Source organism: Coenobita brevimanus, chromosome 53 (genome assembly GCF_032717465.1).
Source record: "Coenobita brevimanus isolate Jiangsu-jjx chromosome 53, ASM3271746v2, whole genome shotgun sequence".
Classification (NCBI taxonomy): domain Eukaryota; kingdom Metazoa; phylum Arthropoda; class Malacostraca; order Decapoda; family Coenobitidae; genus Coenobita; species Coenobita brevimanus.
Window position 1 is genome coordinate 34936562 of NC_137006.1, and position 17509 is coordinate 34954070.

Genomic DNA, 17509 nt, shown 5'->3' on the forward strand with positions numbered 1-17509 from the left:
ATCGCTCTTATATTTAACATTTCAGCCGTACAACACTTATTACATTAATGTGCGTTCTGCAAAACTAAACTGACACTGTTGTACACTGTACAGTACTGTACCTGACATTTTATGTTGAACAAAAGCACCCTAGAAAAAGCACCCTGGGATAAAAGCTCCAGCAAAGAAAATAAATTTGTGTCGTTTTTTATTTTTTGCTTAACTAACCTGACCTAAGAACCTAAAGTAACCTGACCAAAGGTAACTGAACAGCCTAAGCTAAGCCAACGAGCCTAACCTAACCAAACCTTAACCAAACAATTTCACCTTACCTAACAACCTAACAATACCTAACTAAATAACCTAAACTAACAGAACTTAGCTGAAGAAACAAGAGCCACATAGAACAAGCTAACCTAAGCCAGCAAAAAAATAATAATAATAATAATAATAATGGACCTAACAAGCTGAATTTATCCAACCCTAACCTTGTTCTGAGATTCACATATATACTGTTCTCAGTCATTCCTCACTTTTGCCAGAAAATACTGAATAATTCCTTTCTAAGTCCCAAGAGGGATTCTATCCCTCCTTTGAAGTTTTGAATAAATATATACTCGGGTTAATCTTAAATTTTTATGGCATGGAATTTAGTGGTTTTAGTGAAAATTTTGGTATAATCTGTTTATATTAAGATTTTGTACTTTTATGTGGACATAACAATTATGTGAGGATCCAAATTTTGTCCTTACTCTCAGAAGGCACAAATCAAAAGCCAAAAACCATAAAATCAAACCAACATAACAGGCTTTTATGACCGTTTTGGCTTTTTTTTTTTTTTTATAATTAATTTCCCCCTTGAAATGTCAAAATTCCCCTTGCCCTGTTCACACAACTATCATATGCTAACTCAACATAACCCTAAACTTAAATTAACCTAGCTTAATAAATTAAGATAATTTTAACCCACCCCATTCCAGTAATAAACTACCCTAACTTAAATAACCTAAATTTAAAATAATCAAGTTTAAGCTAAAAGTAACCAAGGCTTAACCCAATTCTTAAACCAACCTAATCTCACCTAACCTTAAATTAGCCTAACATTAGTTTAACATAGCTAACCTTATCAATACTCAATCCAAAAACAAACAAATCATACCTAACAAAAATAAACCTAATCTAACCAACATTTAACCTAACCTAACCTAATTCTTAAATTAACCTAACCTAACCCAGTGCTAACATAACCTTACATGAGCCCAAATTAAACTAAGCTAACCTTACAATAATCCAGTCCACATATAAACAAACCTAACCTAACAAAAATTAACCTAATCAAAAATAACCTAACCTTGATTTTAAATTAACCTAACCTATCTTGAAACTATATTAGAAAAGGGATTTTTTTTTCTAGGGGCTTGACCTATTAGGCTATTCTCCTAGAGGTTCTTGTACTGACGGTGTACTCTACTGCACAACAGAACATATTATACTACTCTACAGCACTACACCTTACACTATTTCACACTAACATTGCTGTACACTACTATAGACTACATTAAAGCACACTATAATTTTCTACCAACCTAAAACATACGTTAATACTGTAAAACACTAATTTATAGTATTACACAACACTGATGAGCATATAATACAGTAGAACACTAATGAACACATACTGAAACCAATTTACACTAATGTACAATTCATCGCACTGTATATTGTTGTACAGCACCTCTATTAACTACCCAGTTTAGTGAAATAATTCGTTTTCACGAGAGAATGCTTAATTCAATTTATTTTCGGGTGTCTGAAAGATACGGGAGACGTTAAGGTTGGTCGGGCCCAACCTTAGCGGCGATCGTAACTCCGGCTCCCGTAAGGTCTCCGAAAGTGTTTAGTGCATGCCAACATCCGACGCCGCTCCCTTTTCCCCCGCCCGTAGCGAGTTACGGGACCGTAAATTTGTTAGTTCATCCGGCCCCTTGTCAATATCCCAGGAGGGTCTCCACAATTTCCAACTTGGGTTCGGGCTGAAAGAGAGCCAAGGGAGAGATGGGGGATGATTTGAAGTTACCATCCTCGTCTCCCGCCTCCTCATCCCAACACCCCTGAAGGGCCACTACCTCTTCCGGCAGGAACCCTGACTCAAAAGGGTCGCTTCCACCAACAGTGTCCTCAGCAGCGCCTCTGAAGGGTCCAAGACCCCATCGTTCATGCCAGCCAGAGTTCAAGATATGATGTTGAGGGAACTTGGCGAAAGGCGACTGGAGGCGGAGCACTGCCAGAATAAACAGTTAGAGGAGAAAGTCAGAAACGGAAATGGGCACAAGATAGAAGAGCAAAAGCTAAGTGAAGAGTTGAGGAGGTGCGCCAAAATAGGGAGGACGAGTTAAGGCGCTACTCCAAACGACCCGAAAAAGTCACTAATGCCAAGCTGAAGACGCCAGGAAGGAAAGGGCAGTGTGAAGTCGAAAGAAAGCGCCGCAAAAGTAAAGGAAGAACAAATATAATTTGCACGTGTCGATTACAAAACACTACTAATTCCTTAATGTGGACAGAGAAATGTGATCGGTTATTTCATCTGATGCAACAGGCGGATCGTGAGGCAAACATATTATCACACAAAACTGTTTATAAAAACGAATGCTTTTGCCAGCAGGTAAAACTGCAGTTTTGCGGCATGATTTACTATTCGTCGTGATCTTTTAAAACAGATTGATTGCGGTCTTTTAGGGCATTTTCTATGGTGCGACAGTTGTTATATAATATTCGCACCTGACCATTCTTACCCAGACACCAGAGATTCGTTAGTCTATGTCAAAAAGGCCAAGGGAAATTAATTATCTAATGATTCAGATTAATTCCAACGGCCTTTGTGACAAAGACGAATGAATCTTTTCTGTCATTGTTTCATAAATAGAAGAGCATCGTCGTAAGTAACTGTATCCACATGATGCGCATGTATCATTTCCTTTTGTAACAGGATGGGACAGGTTAGTTTAGCTTGTAGAATACGTTAGACCAGGTCAAGTTAGGTTTGGTTAGGTTAGGTCATTTGAAAATGGTTGAAGTTAGATTAGCTTAAGATGCGTTAGGCTGGGTTGGTTTTCCAAATGGTTAATGTATTAAACATATGTTTGACTGACTGGAGGAGATTATAGAACCGTCTCAGGTGCAGTGAACGTAACATTTATTTGTCAGTACAGTAGTATCTGTGCCTTCGGGAGAGTAGCATGGTCGGAGCGGTCAGGTACGACATCTTGTTTATATACCATTGCCCGGATGCACAAACGACCTTAAGGCTACACACGGCCTTAAGTCGGGTAGTTTAAGGCCGTGGGTCGCTAAGGCCCATGCACGAAGCACTTATAGGAGGGTAAGCCTCGGTAAGGCCGCCTCAGCCGCTGAGGCTGGGTCGGAGCAGCCTTACTGTATTGAGACCCGTAAATAAAGTAACTCCGATTTGATATTCTCTATAGCACAAACCGGACCAAACTTGTTATTGTTTATCTCGGTATGGAGTTGATGGTTGCCTGTGAACTAGATCGTGCTTTGAGAAGAGAATGGAGGTTTCCTGGATCCACTGAACCCCCATAACACAAATGATGAACATGCATTGAGACAATATCGCCTCCCCAGGAGCAAATTCCTTTGTTTAACAGAACTTGAGCCTCATACTGGGAGTGTCACGCTACACTCCCATGCCATTCTTGCCTACGCAACAACTTTTGGCAACCCAGGGGAATTTTCAGAGTGTTGTTGGAGAGTGGTATTCATCAGTCAACAAAAGTATCCAAAGTGATATCACGTGTGACAGATGCTTTATACAGGAAATGACAGAAATTAAGATGCCCAGTGTTTTGCTGAGAAGAACAGACTAGAGGGTTTCCACAGAATAAATCATTTTTCTAAACTGCTTGGGTCCCCCATGAGAAGGGAGGGAAAGAACACATCCCCAGTATCCCTGCTTGTAAAGGGCAACTAAGGAGGAGCCTTTTTGTCTTCAGTCCTTCATTCCTAAATGTCCTCTTCTGTCTTTTGTCCTACCCCCTTTTCTTGATGTTTGCATGTTTCTTATGGTCTTTATTTTCCCTCTACGTTTGCTTTGCCATGCAGCCATATTATGGGTTGGTGATAATTCTTCATTGTTAACTTCCTAAAGTGAATGGAGCAATGGATTGAGCCCTCGTACCAATTAAGGCCCAAGATCACAAAGAACATGTCCTTGTCAGTTGCAATGGGTTCCATTCACTGGATGTCCAAGTTGTGACAGCAGCAAAATGATACTGAGCTGTAATTACAGATGGCAGCAATAACACTGCCTATATCTGGGTTAATTCTAACCTCCACCAGAGATGTGAACCAAGGTGTCTATGGTGACAGTTTTCTGCTAGGTAACTGTGGTTGCTGATTACTTTTTGTGAAGTCGGACAATGGTTAGGTAAAACATGGCAGGCATAATAAGTTCCCGTTCATATTGCTATTTTGTTTCTTTACTCCTAAACCCTCCCATCTTACTAATGTTTTAAAGGTTGTGTGGGTGTAATGCTGGAGTGATTTTCATTGCACCCTACATTGTTTTCAATTAATTACTGGTACTTCACTTGCTTATCCTTGACTGTTGTGTTAATGTTACCGGCATTGTGTGAAAATAATGTATTGTATAGAATGCCCAGGTATTCGACAGAATGTCTAGCATTTTTTGGCAAGGTATGAAATAAGCTTATTTCATTCTGACTTCATACATTTTACCTAGGAATTTTATTAGAATGCTAGGTATTCTGTAGTATGTCTAGCATTTTTATGGCAAAGTATAATAAACAACAGGGGGTTAGGCTGGGATAATCTAGGTTAAGTTTAAGTTAGGTTAGGCTAGGTTAAGTTAGGCTAATTTAGAAGAACGCTGTGTTAGGCGTTTACCTAAATTAACGTAACCTAACCTACCTATATTGAATTTGAACGTAGCCTAGACTATCCCAGCCTAACCTAACCGCAGTCTAAATTAGCCTAACATACTGAAATAACTGATTTCACATTTGCCGGTTTGCTATAGTTTGGTCGTTCCTCACTTTGCCTAAAACAAACACGGTAATCTACAGAATTCCAAGGAAATGTGTACAGACGATTTTCTTAGACCTTGTCTTGAAATTTTAGCATTATATAGTTTACCTAGGCATTATGTGTGACGGGTTTCCCCACATTGCCGGTAACATAAACACTCGCTCTCGCCTCTCATCTCCAGCTGATTCTTAAAGCTCTGTGATTGGCCCAGTGTTTCTGTGTTCTGCCGTCTGATTGGTCGGAAGAGTCTCAGCTGACGCACGAGATTTCCCCCCAAACATTCCCTACAGTTAAGGCTAGCCTTAGGTAAAGCCAATGCACGAAACTTAAGTCAGCCTTAAGACAAGGCAAGGGGTCGTCGTGCATGGGCCTTAGAGGCAGCCGTAGGGCCGCCTTTAATATTTCATTTAAGGCCAGCCTTAAGGCTGCCATCCGACGGAGTTTTGTGCATCCCTGCCCATGTCTTTCCACTTTTGAACTGAGTCGATGTGTTTGACTAATTTTATTCGTACAGCTTGGTCCTGTGCCTCTTCCACCGACAGCCCCTTCTCTCTCTCTCTCTCTCTCTCTCTCTCTCTCTCTCTCTCTCTCTCTCTCTCTCTCTCTCTCTCTCTCTCTCTCTCTCTCAAATTTTTGTTCACAGGGTCCATGCACCTCCTCTTCTACCTTCCCATCTTCCTCTCTCCTTGTTCCTTCATCACCATTACAATCCTCCGCGCATAAACTTTATCCCTTCTCACCAAGTGCCCATAGCAATGTAGTTTTCTTTCCTGCACCTTCTTGGATACTTCACCCACCTTCACTGTCCCTCTGATTCTCTCATACCTAATCCTATCCAACTTCGTTACTCGTTACATCCATCTTAACATTCTCATCGCTTCATCCAACGTGTCCTTCTTTGCTTTCTTCACTCCCCGCGTCTAAACCCCACATATCTTAGCCGGTCTCCATCGTTTTATGTACCTTACCCTTAAGCCTCTTGGCGACTCTTCTAACACAACACTCCCAATATCTTCCTGTAATTCCTCCAACCGGTTCACCAACACTTTGCGGGTTATTTCCGCATCCTTGACCAGCATCGATCGTAGATATTTAAACTCAACTCTTTACAACCTCTCACTGCAAATTAATCCCTGAATTTTGAACTTCATTGAATTTCAGGTATTCCATTTCCTTCCTACTGAACTTTATTCTTATATCTTTCATAGTTCCTCTCTGTTGTTCATATTCACTTCATCTCGTCTCTTGCACGTCCATAATTAGATGAAAGGGAAGATCCGTGATGTAAATAAACTCTCATAAAAAAATTGTTTGTCAGCCCTACGCTGCTCCTGATCTGGGTTCTTGACCCCATATACATAACCAATACTATCACCACATATATACTTCTCCTGCACCTCCTTCTCCCTCATACACCTCCAAACCTCCTGACGATGCCCTCTGTCGTAGAACTAATGAATATCACATGTAGCCCCCTATGCTTCTAAATCGTCTACTTCTTCGCAAAAAGTGCGTCTGTCATCTCTTTATCCGCCGTAAAACCCAACTGGCCTCCCCTAATGTCTCCTCCCTAACCTTTCTCCATGTAATCAAATACAGTACCAAACCTTCATTGTATGGGACATCATCTTGATCCCTCTACAACTGCTACAATCCTGGATGCGTCCATTCTCTTTTCAGATAGGTATAGTCATACTACTCCTCCACTCGTCCTGCATTTTCTCCTGTGCATAAATAAAACCAGCAGTCACACACGACTATTATAAAAAAAAAAAATCACTTCACATATCGTACAAGAAAAAGATTGCCGTAGTTACAATGTACTCCTAATGGCATTAGAATAATTCTTATAATAATGGGACTGGCTGGTACATTCTTACTTGCCAATATATATATATATATATATATATATATATATATATATATTGTTACATAGCCTATGATTTCATCATCCTTTGTGTAATTTTAACGCACAGTATGCTGCATGTTTGATCACGAGCGTGTTCTGCCTCAGTTCCCCCCTTCTACCGTTATAGTAGAGTAAGTCGTCATTTCTGTTGTTTCAGTGCGGGATTTTCATCTCTTTGTCCCCATGGCTTCATTTGCGCGTCCCTCTTACAAGTTGTATCAAGCTCTGCTGGCCCCTATATAATGAGCTCAGTCTTTGCATCATGGCCACTTAGATCTGCTCCTCATTTTGTTCATATCTCTGTCCTCCCCTGTACAGATATTATTATTGTGAGTGCTCAAGAAATCTCCAAACATCTAGCAGCTGTGTTTAATTTGAGTATTACTGTTATTGCATTTTTTCTTGTACTATGTAGCATAAGGTTAATTCTTAGGCCTAGTGAGGTTTTTGATTGATGTTGGGTTGCGTCAGTCATTTTTGATAATAGTTTGTATCTGTAATAATTTATCTGGCATTCACTGAGTATTATCTGGTATCTCATTTTATCAGGGCTGACTTAGATCAATTTACTCTTGCTAATTTCGTGTTAATAGAGGCTATTGCAGTTAACCATATATTTAACCTGTTTATTTTGCCATTACATTATCCTTATGAGTCCCGAATGTTTTGTTGTTAGTTTGTGCATTAAACTTTAACTTGTAATTTTACCTAACTCTTTTGTTTTGAACCTGGAACTTTACGGGACAGTAGTGACTCTTAGTATTCTCACTTAAAGTGTACGTTATCTTTCTCTGTTCCGTAACATAAATTTGGCGACCTCATATCAGGATATTCAGGATATTATCATAAGGATATTGCTTGATATTTTGTGACTGTTACTTATTAATTATGTCTACTATTACTACACTTGATGAAGCCAAAGATTTTTTGTCAAATGTGCAAACAGTGTGTGATATAGAAAACAGAACAAAGAATGAACTTAAGATTGTTGCTCAACAATTGGGATTTGTTGTTCGCTCTCATCAGTCTAAAGATCAAATTCTTGCCATGATTAATGAAAGCTTGTTTAATGTAACTCCTCCAAATGAGCAAACGCAGATTGAATTAGCTAAGTTACAGCTAGCCCTGCAGGAGGCTCGCGTTAAGGAGGCACAGATACAGGCTGAGGCACAAGTTGAACTTGCCAGGATTCAGGCAGACCATGAGTATCGCATGAAACAAGGTGGAACTGGATCATCTAGCTCTGATGATTTTGATATGGCTAAAAATGTTAAACTTGTCCCTCCTTTTAATGAATCTGATTTAACAAAGTATTTTCAGTTGTTTGAGAGGGTAGCTACAGGTTTTAATTGGCCAAAAAAGTATTGGCCAGTACTCCTTCAAACTGTTCTCACCGGTAAAGCTCAAGTAACTTATGCATCTTTGCCTCAGGATCAATCTGATAATTATGATGTAGTTAAGAGCTTGATTCTTAAGGCCTATGAGCTTGTTCCTGAAGCCTATAGAGTAAAATTTAGGACAACTTACAAGCAAGATAAGCAATCCCATGTTGAGTATGCAAAAATCAAAGAAGATCTGTTAGAGCAGTGGTTAAATTCTAAGAATGTGGATTCTGATTTTGATAAATTTAAGCAGATGATTTTGCTGGAGGATTTCAAAAGGTGTATTAGTAAAGATGTAAGCCTATATCTTGATGAGAGAAGAATAGATAATTTGTCTGATGCTGCAGTTTTAGCTGATGAATATGTTCTCACTCACAAGAGATATTCTAAAGAAAAAGGGAAAGCTGAGAGTAAGTACGTTGCCTCTACTCAGAGTACAGGTAACAGGAAAGAGAATAAGGATGATGTTTCTCAGGAAGTAAATACCAGCTTCACCTCTAGATTTCAGAAAAGTAAATGTACTTATTGTAGTAAGCTTGGTCATACTACGGAGAGATGTTTCAGGAGACAGCGTGATGTGAACAAAAAGGAGTCTTTAAATATTCAGTCAATTGGTCTAGTGTCCACTCTTGAGAGTTCCCAGAATTCTTTAACTGAGTTAACTGAACCTGCTTTGAGGGGTAACTTAAATTCTCATGATAGAGCTCCTCTTTTGAGCAGTAACGTGGGTGACACTCTCAAGAGTTCATGTGCTAATTTCCTGTCTGATGGTTTTGTCAGTCCTCTGGACAGTAATGACAGGAAATCAGTTCAAATATATCGTGATACAGGTGCTTGCCAATCCCTTATGCTGACCAGTGTTCTAGGCTCTAATGTTAATTCCTCTGATGAAACTGTAATCTTACAAGGTGTAGGGAATAATTACTTCTCTGTCCCTCTGTGCAGAGTGAATTTAGTCTGGTTTTGTTAATGGTTCCGTTATGGTTGGGTTGGTTGAGACACTCCCAATGTCAGGTGTAACTTTCTTACTTGGAAATGATATTGGTGGAAGTCAAGTGTGTCCAGCTCCTCAGTTGTCTAGTGAGCCAGTGGCTGTGTCCCAGGATTGTGATGTCCCTGATGTGTTCCCTGCATGTGCTGTCACTAGGGCTAAGTCTAAAGTTACTGGTGATTTAGAGGATAATGATGATGATGATGTTATCCTAGCTGACACTTTCCTTGCTAATTTGGACCACTCACCAGATGAGGCAGTACCCCGTAGTGTTGATAATTTGTCTCGTCAAGAGTTGGTTGAGTTGCAGGTTGCTGACCCTGAGTTGAAAGGTCTAGCTAACTCTGCTTACAGTGAAGAAGAGTCAGCCGGTGCTTCTACTTGTTATTATGTAAAGTCAGGAGTACTTATGGGGAAGTGGAGACCCCCAACAGCATCAGCCGACTGTGAATGGGAGGTTGTACATCAAATTGTCATCCCTCGGGTTTGTAGGCAGGATATCATTAGAGTGGCTCATGATTCCAGTTTGGCAGGACACCTTGGAGTGAGGAAGACTGTGGCACGCATTTTGAAACACTTCTACTGGCCAGGTATCTTCAGGGATGTTTCCTGGTATTGTAAGTCTTGTCACACCTGTCAAGTTGTGGGGAAGTGTAATCAGACCGAAAAGGTTGCACCTCTAGTTCCCATTCCTCCTTTTGAGGAGCCTTTCACCCGTGTGATGGTGGATATTGTGGGCCCTCTTCCTAAGACTTCTTCAGGATTTTCTTATGTGTTGTCCATGATTGATATGGCTACTCGTTATCCTGAAGCCATTCCACTTAGAAATATCTCAGCAAAGAACGTGGTTAAGGAAATGCTAGGGTTCTTCACAAAGTTTGGTCTGCCCAAGGAGGTACAGTCCGACCGGGGAAGTAATTTCATGTCAAACGTTTTCAAGCAGTCTCTGAAAGAGTTGGGCATCACCCAGATCACGTCTTCAGCTTACCATCCCCAGACCCAAGGAGCGTTGGAGAGATATCATCAAACACTCAAATCGATGCTCAAGAAATACTGTTTGGAACATCAGAAAGACTGGGATAAAGGTCTTCCATTCGTTGTGTTTGCCGCAAGAGAATCTCCAAATGAATCACTGGGCTTCTCACCTTTTGAACTACTGTTTGGCCATGAAGTAAGAGGACCCCTTAAGTTACTCAAGGAATGCTGGCTGTCGGAGGGAGATGACGTCAACCTGCTGGAGTATGTGATGAAGTTCAAAGAACGGCTGTCCACTGCTTTACAGCTGGCGAGAGAGAATTTAGGAGCTGCTCAGGAGAAGATGAAGACTTGGTATGATAAGAAGTCCAGGTTACGCCACTTTCAGCCAGGAGATCAGGTTTTGATTCTGCTACCAGTTCATGGGCAACCTCTTCAAGCCAAGTTTAGTGGTCCTTATTTCGTGGAGAAGAAACTCAGTGATGTCAACTATGTCATCGCCACGCCAGATCGTAGAAAGAGCAAGCAACTATGTCACATCAACATGCTAAAGTTATATCACAGGCAGGACGAAAATAATCCAGTCTGCACTGTAGCTGTTCCACCCGAGTCTACAAGTGAAGTTCTCCCATGCAGCATGAGCCTGAGTGATAGTTTGGGGAAGAATCCTGATATCATGAATGATCTCCAGACTAAGCTTTCTCATCTACCTCCCGAGGAAAGGCAGGAGTTTTCGGCATTACTGCAGGAGTACCCGCAAGTGTTCCGTGCCACTCCAGGAAGAACTACTGTGTTGATGCATGATGTCGAGGTTGGAGACGCAAAGCCAATTAAATTGCCTCCTTACCGTGTGAACCCAGTGAAAGTTCCTCTCATCCAGAAGGAGCTTGGCTACCTGTTGGACCACAAGATGATTGAGCCCTGTCAGAGCGAGTGGAGTTCTCCTGTCACTCTGGTCCCTAAGCCAGGTGGGTCACAGCGGCTTTGCATTGACTACAGACGTGTTAATCAGATAACCAAAACAGACACTTACCCTCTCCCTCGTGTGGAAGATTGCATAGACAAGATCGGAAAGGCTAGGTACATAAGTAAGTTTGATTTGTTAAAGGGATACTGGCAAGTACCTATGACTGAATGTGCTAGGGAGATCTCATGTTTTGTAACATTAGGAAAGACCTTTGCATGGTCTGTAATGCCATATACAGATTGTTTTAGAGTAATAAGAAATTTCCTTTGTAAATTTCTTTTTTCTTTGTGGGGAGGTGTTACATAGCCTATGATTTCATCATCCTTTGTGTAATTTTAACGCACAGTATGTTGCATGTTTGATCACGAGCGTGTTCTGCCTCAGTTCCCCCCTTCTACCGTTATAGTAGAGTAAGTCGTCATTTCTGTTGTTTCAGTGCGGGATTTTCATCTCTTTGTCCCCATGGCTTCATTTGCGCGTCCCTCTTACAAGTTGTATCAAGCTCTGCTGGCCCCTATATAATGAGCTCAGTCTTTGCATCATGGCCACTTAGATCTGCTCCTCATTTTGTTCATATCTCTGTCCTCCCCTGTACAGATATTATTATTGTGAGTGCTCAAGAAATCTCCAAACATCTAGCAGCTGTGTTTAATTTGAGTATTACTGTTATTGCATTTTTTCTTGTACTGTGTAGCATAAGGTTAATTCTTAGGCCTAGTGAGGTTTTTGATTGATGTTGGGTTGCGTCAGTCATTTTTGATAATAGTTTGTATCTGTAATAATTTATCTGGCATTCACTGAGTATTATCTGGTATCTCATTTTATCAGGGCTGACTTAGATCAATTTACTCTTGCTAATTTCGTGTTAATAGAGGCTATTGCAGTTAACCATATATTTAACCTGTTTATTTTGCCATTACATTATCCTTATGAGTCCCGAATGTTTTGTTGTTAGTTTGTGCATTAAACTTTAACTTGTAATTTTACCTAACTCTTTTGTTTTGAACCTGGAACTTTACGGGACAGTAGTGACTCTTAGTATTCTCACTTAAAGTGTACGTTATCTTTCTCTGTTCCGTAACAATATATATATATATATATATATATATATCGAGCAGTTAATTATAATTTATGAGTCATGTGCGCTCTCAGCTTGAATACTGCTCACCCTTGTGGAATGGATGTGAAGAGGTTGCATTAAAACAACTAGACAAAATTCAGAACAAAACTGTTAGAATTATTAACAACCCTGATATTACGAATAAACTACCTCCCCTACAAGTAAGAAGGAATGTTGCCTCCCTTGCGTTATTTTACAGATATTTCTATAGCAAATGCTCAGACGAAGTTGCGTCCATTGTGCCACCTATCCATGCCTTCCATCGTGCTACACGGCCAGCTGGCGGTGCTCATGACTGGAAAGTCACTCAGCCATACTGCAGAACTTCTGCCTATCAGAATTCTTTCATTCCCCGAACTGCATCTCTCTGGAACTCGCTTCCCCAGAGTTGTTTCCCTCCAAATGCCAACCTACTGCTGTTCAAATCTAACTGTTACAGATATTTTATGAACAGAGGACACCAGTAATCTGGTGCATGGATTTTTTTTTTTATTCATTTGTTTTTCCTACCTCTGTTCATTTATACACACACACACACACATATACAGTATATATATATATATATATATATATATATATATATATATATATATAACAGAATCATCATCATCCGGACCTCCTTTCCCACCCTAGGGCAGGGTGAGGAGTAGCTATATCCAGACAGCCCAAAATTGCCCAATCCAATGGGCCACGCTTCCATTCACTCATCACTCAAGCCCCCGGAATCATGTGTCGGCTTATATGAATTCCTCAACTGGTCACTAATATATGAGCTTATTGGAACCCCATAGCTTATCACCAATTTATATATCAGCTTAGACGTGACCTCACTGTTCCAAGCAAGGTTAATAACGTTCCGCCAGGTCGAAGTCACTTCCGGCTGACACACTCCACCAAATGTCTCTCACACACTGGTGATGGTGGAAATCGGTGTAGATACTGTTGAAGGAATTGTAGAGGTAGGTAGCGTGTGCAGGTGAACTGAATACTGAGCAAATTTATCTCTCTTTATTGGCCACAGAAAGATACAACTGCGACACAGAGAGCTCAGAGTTAATACGTCCCTCTCAACTGAATGATAAGTGCATTCTGCCCAAGCTGGCCGGTGACCCTGGTGGGAGTGGCGCTGAGGTCAGCATATTCAGAGGTGCCAAACCCCACAGACAACTGGGATTTATATATGAGTAGAAGCATCACAACTTTACCATGCACATTATACACCTCATTAAAGTAGTATTGATTACATTAAAGTATACCAACAAGGTAAATATTTCCCCAAGACTTTAAACATATATACAATTCATATTTCTCTATCGCCTTGCCTTTACCCTCGCTGTTTATAATAGAAAATGCTGGGCTCTGCAAATCTAGTGCCCATTTTCATTCCCATACCACACTACACTAAAGTGGTATTTGGTTTCTTATCTCAATGGTACAACACATTTTCTCTAAATATGAATACTGTGTACAGTAACGAGAGACATGCTCCAATGTGGAAAAAAGTGTCAGACACTAGAACAATCTTGGCTCTATCGGATATGCCAAAAATATTCACCACGTTCTGCAGCTTCGCATAATCGTATCTGACAGTCAATCCAGACGCTGCCACGTTAAAAAAGGGTGCCAAAAATCCCTGATCATGCACTTCTCCCCACAAAATTCATCCAGCCAGCTCGATCTCCTGTCAGTTCCCTAGCCCTCACCGACTTCCAAACCTCTCTTCCTCACACATTCATCCACCATATCTCCACCTTCTCCTTGGACTAGCTCGCCTCCTCCCTCCTTTGAATTCGCTCAGATATACCTTCTTCACCACTCTGTTATCCATTCTCTCCACATGACCATACCATCTCAGTACACTTTCTTCAGTTCTGGTGTCCGCCGACTTCCTCACTCCGCATCTTTCATGAATCGCATTATTTCATATCCTATCCACCCTCTGTACTCCGCATATATTCCTCAGCAGTCCCATCTCTATTGCACTTACTCTTGACTCTTCATTTTCATGCCACACCATAGTCTCACATCCATATGTTAAAGTTGGCACTAACACTCCTTCATGTAGGCATTGTGCAGCTGCAACACTCAAGCCTCTGTTTCTTATCAAGGCCTTCATTGCACCAGCTACTTTTCTTCCTTGTGTCACTCTACTTTCAACTTCTTTTGCACATTTTCTTCTCTTTTCTATCACTGTACCCAGGTATTTGAATTCTCTCACCAATTCCAGTCTCTCTTCATTTACTGTTACATTGCACTTGGAGTCACCATCTCTCTCAATAACTATCACTTTACTCTTTTCTACATTTACTCTCAAGGAACGACTCTTACAGACATTAGCAAAACTTTGCACTAGCTACCAAGTTCTTGTCCGGTACTTGCAAGCAGTACTGCATCATCAGCATACAACAAATTTGAGATACTCCATCCATCACCATTCATTACCAATGCCATCCCTCTCTCCATTATTCGTGTTTTTACTTCTCTCATCACCCCATCCACATACATAGTGAACAACCATGGGGACATCACACAACCTTGTCGCACGCCCACATCGATCGTGAACCATTCACTTAGATGCTCATTAACCCTTACACATGCTTCACTACCATCATAAAAACTCTTGATGGCACCTAGCAGCTTACCATCTACACCGAACGTGCACAAAACTTTCCACAATCCTTGTCTGTCCACTTTGTCATATGCTTTTTCCAGATCCATGAATGCCATAAACACCTTATGGTCCTTCTCACAAGCCTTCTCTACTATCTGTCTCTGCAAATATTTGGTCCACACATCCTCTGCCACTCCTAAAGCCATCCTGTTCATCACTCACTAAGACTTCTGATATCTCTCTTACTTTCTCAATAATAATCCTTCCATATACTTTCCCTACCACACTCAGTAAGCTTATGCCACGATAATTCTTGCATTCACTTCTCTCACCTTTATTTTTGTACAGGGGTACAATCACAGCCTTTTACCACTCTGCAGGTACAGTTTCACTCATCCATGCCTTCTTACATATCTCCAACAAGCACTTCATTCCATTCTCTCCATTACATATAAGCATCTCTGCATACACCTCATCAACCCCAGCTGCTTTCCCATTTTTTAGCCGCTTCACAGCACTCTTCACCTGCGCAAGTGTCACGTCTCGTGGCACTGCATTCCTTCTCTGCACACCCCCAAAACCAATCATGTTTACAGCTGCTCTGCTCTCTCTTTTCCCATTCATCAGGCTTTCAAAATATTCTTTCCATCTGGTCCTTACTTCATCTCCATGGGTTAATAATCTACCACATGCATCCTTCACACCATCCCATTCCTTTCCTCTTTCACTTCTACATTTCCGCACCTCTTTCCAGAATAACTTTCTATTTTCAGAGTAGTTCGCATTCATTATTCTTGCTAGATCCTCATTTACCTCCTTCTTTTTCCTCTTCATTAGTCTCTTTACATGCTTCTTGCTCTCAACATTCAGTTCTTATTTCAACTGAACCCCCATCCTGTAACCACTTCAGCCACTTCTTCCTCTTTTCCTCCACTGCTCTCTTTACCTCCTCATCCCACCAAGCCATACCTTTCTTCTGTGTTGTTACTCTTGCCTCACGACACACCGCTTTAGCATTCCTAACTAAGCAATCCCTATATGCATTCCACAGTCTGTCCAGGTCCATTTCATTCCAATTCAGTAATTCTAACTCGTCCTCTACTTTGGTCCTGTATTCATCTGCCATTTCTTTGATCCTCAGCTTCTCAACTTTCAGTCTTTCTCCCTGACTGCTCCTCTCTCTCCTGATCCACCTCACTCTTCTCAGCTTGATCTTGCATACCACAATCATATGATCTGACAGACCTCCACATCGTCCTCTCACAGCCCTCGTATCAGCAACCATTCCCATCATCGACCTCTCTACAAGCATGTAATCAATCAGGCTTCTTTCAACATGATCCCCGTTCCCTCTATACTATGTATATTTATGTGCATCTCTGTATTTGAAATACGAGTTACAAATGCACAACCTCCTTTTCTGACACATATCCTTTAGTCTCTTCCCATTATCATTTTTTCATGGTACTCCATAACAACCCATTATGTCATCCCCATGACCAGTGCCTACTCTTCCATTCATATCCCCCATCACAGTCACTTTATAGCTCCTGTGCATTTCTCCCACTGCTTCACCCATTTCATCTCAAAACCTGCCTTTCTCTGTCTCGCTCCTGTCCTCACACGGTGCATACGCTACAATCACTGCCACTTTCACCTTCTCAAACTTGAACTTGACATACATACGCCTCGAGTGACACATCTGTAGTCTCTCATTCCACACTGCCACACCTCATTCATCAACAAAGCAACTCCTTCCTTGCATCTTCCTCGCCCATTCATTCCCGATCTTACACATTTCACACCCTCCCACTCCAGCACTTCGCATCCCTTCATCTTCGTTTCACACAGTGCCATCACGGCATATCGCGCACTCTTAAACACACTCATCACTTCCACCCTCTTGCTGTCCTCATTCATACCTCTCACATTCCACATGGCCATGCGAGTCTGCCCATTTGGTTGGGGCCCTGGGCGGGTATTGGGCCCTCTGAGGCTCTCTGAAACGAGTGCCATGATTAAGTGATTTTGGATAGGAAAATCTGAGGGACACTTAACGCTGCCAGAAACCCCGGTTATATGGTTACCACTCAGCGTAGTAAATGGTTTCCTGGGTACAGGAAACCATTTGGCTTGTCACTCAGTGTAGAGATCATATGGCACCTCTACATTGATTGAGTGGATGATGGGTGCCCCCACTACCACACACACACACACACACACACACACACACACATATATATATATATATATGTGTGTGTGTGTGTGTGTGTGTGTACGTGTGGTTGTTTGCGTGTGTGTGTGTGTCTGTGTGTCTGTGTGTGTGTGTCTGTGTATACACGAGTATAATACACACACACACACACACACACACACACACACACACACACACACACACCTAATTTTAAGGGTTATAAAAATATTGATAATCCACTTTTTTATTTTCACCTGATATACTAATCACTAAACACCTTACGCGTCTGGATGTTGTTGCTGAATATGTAAAATGTT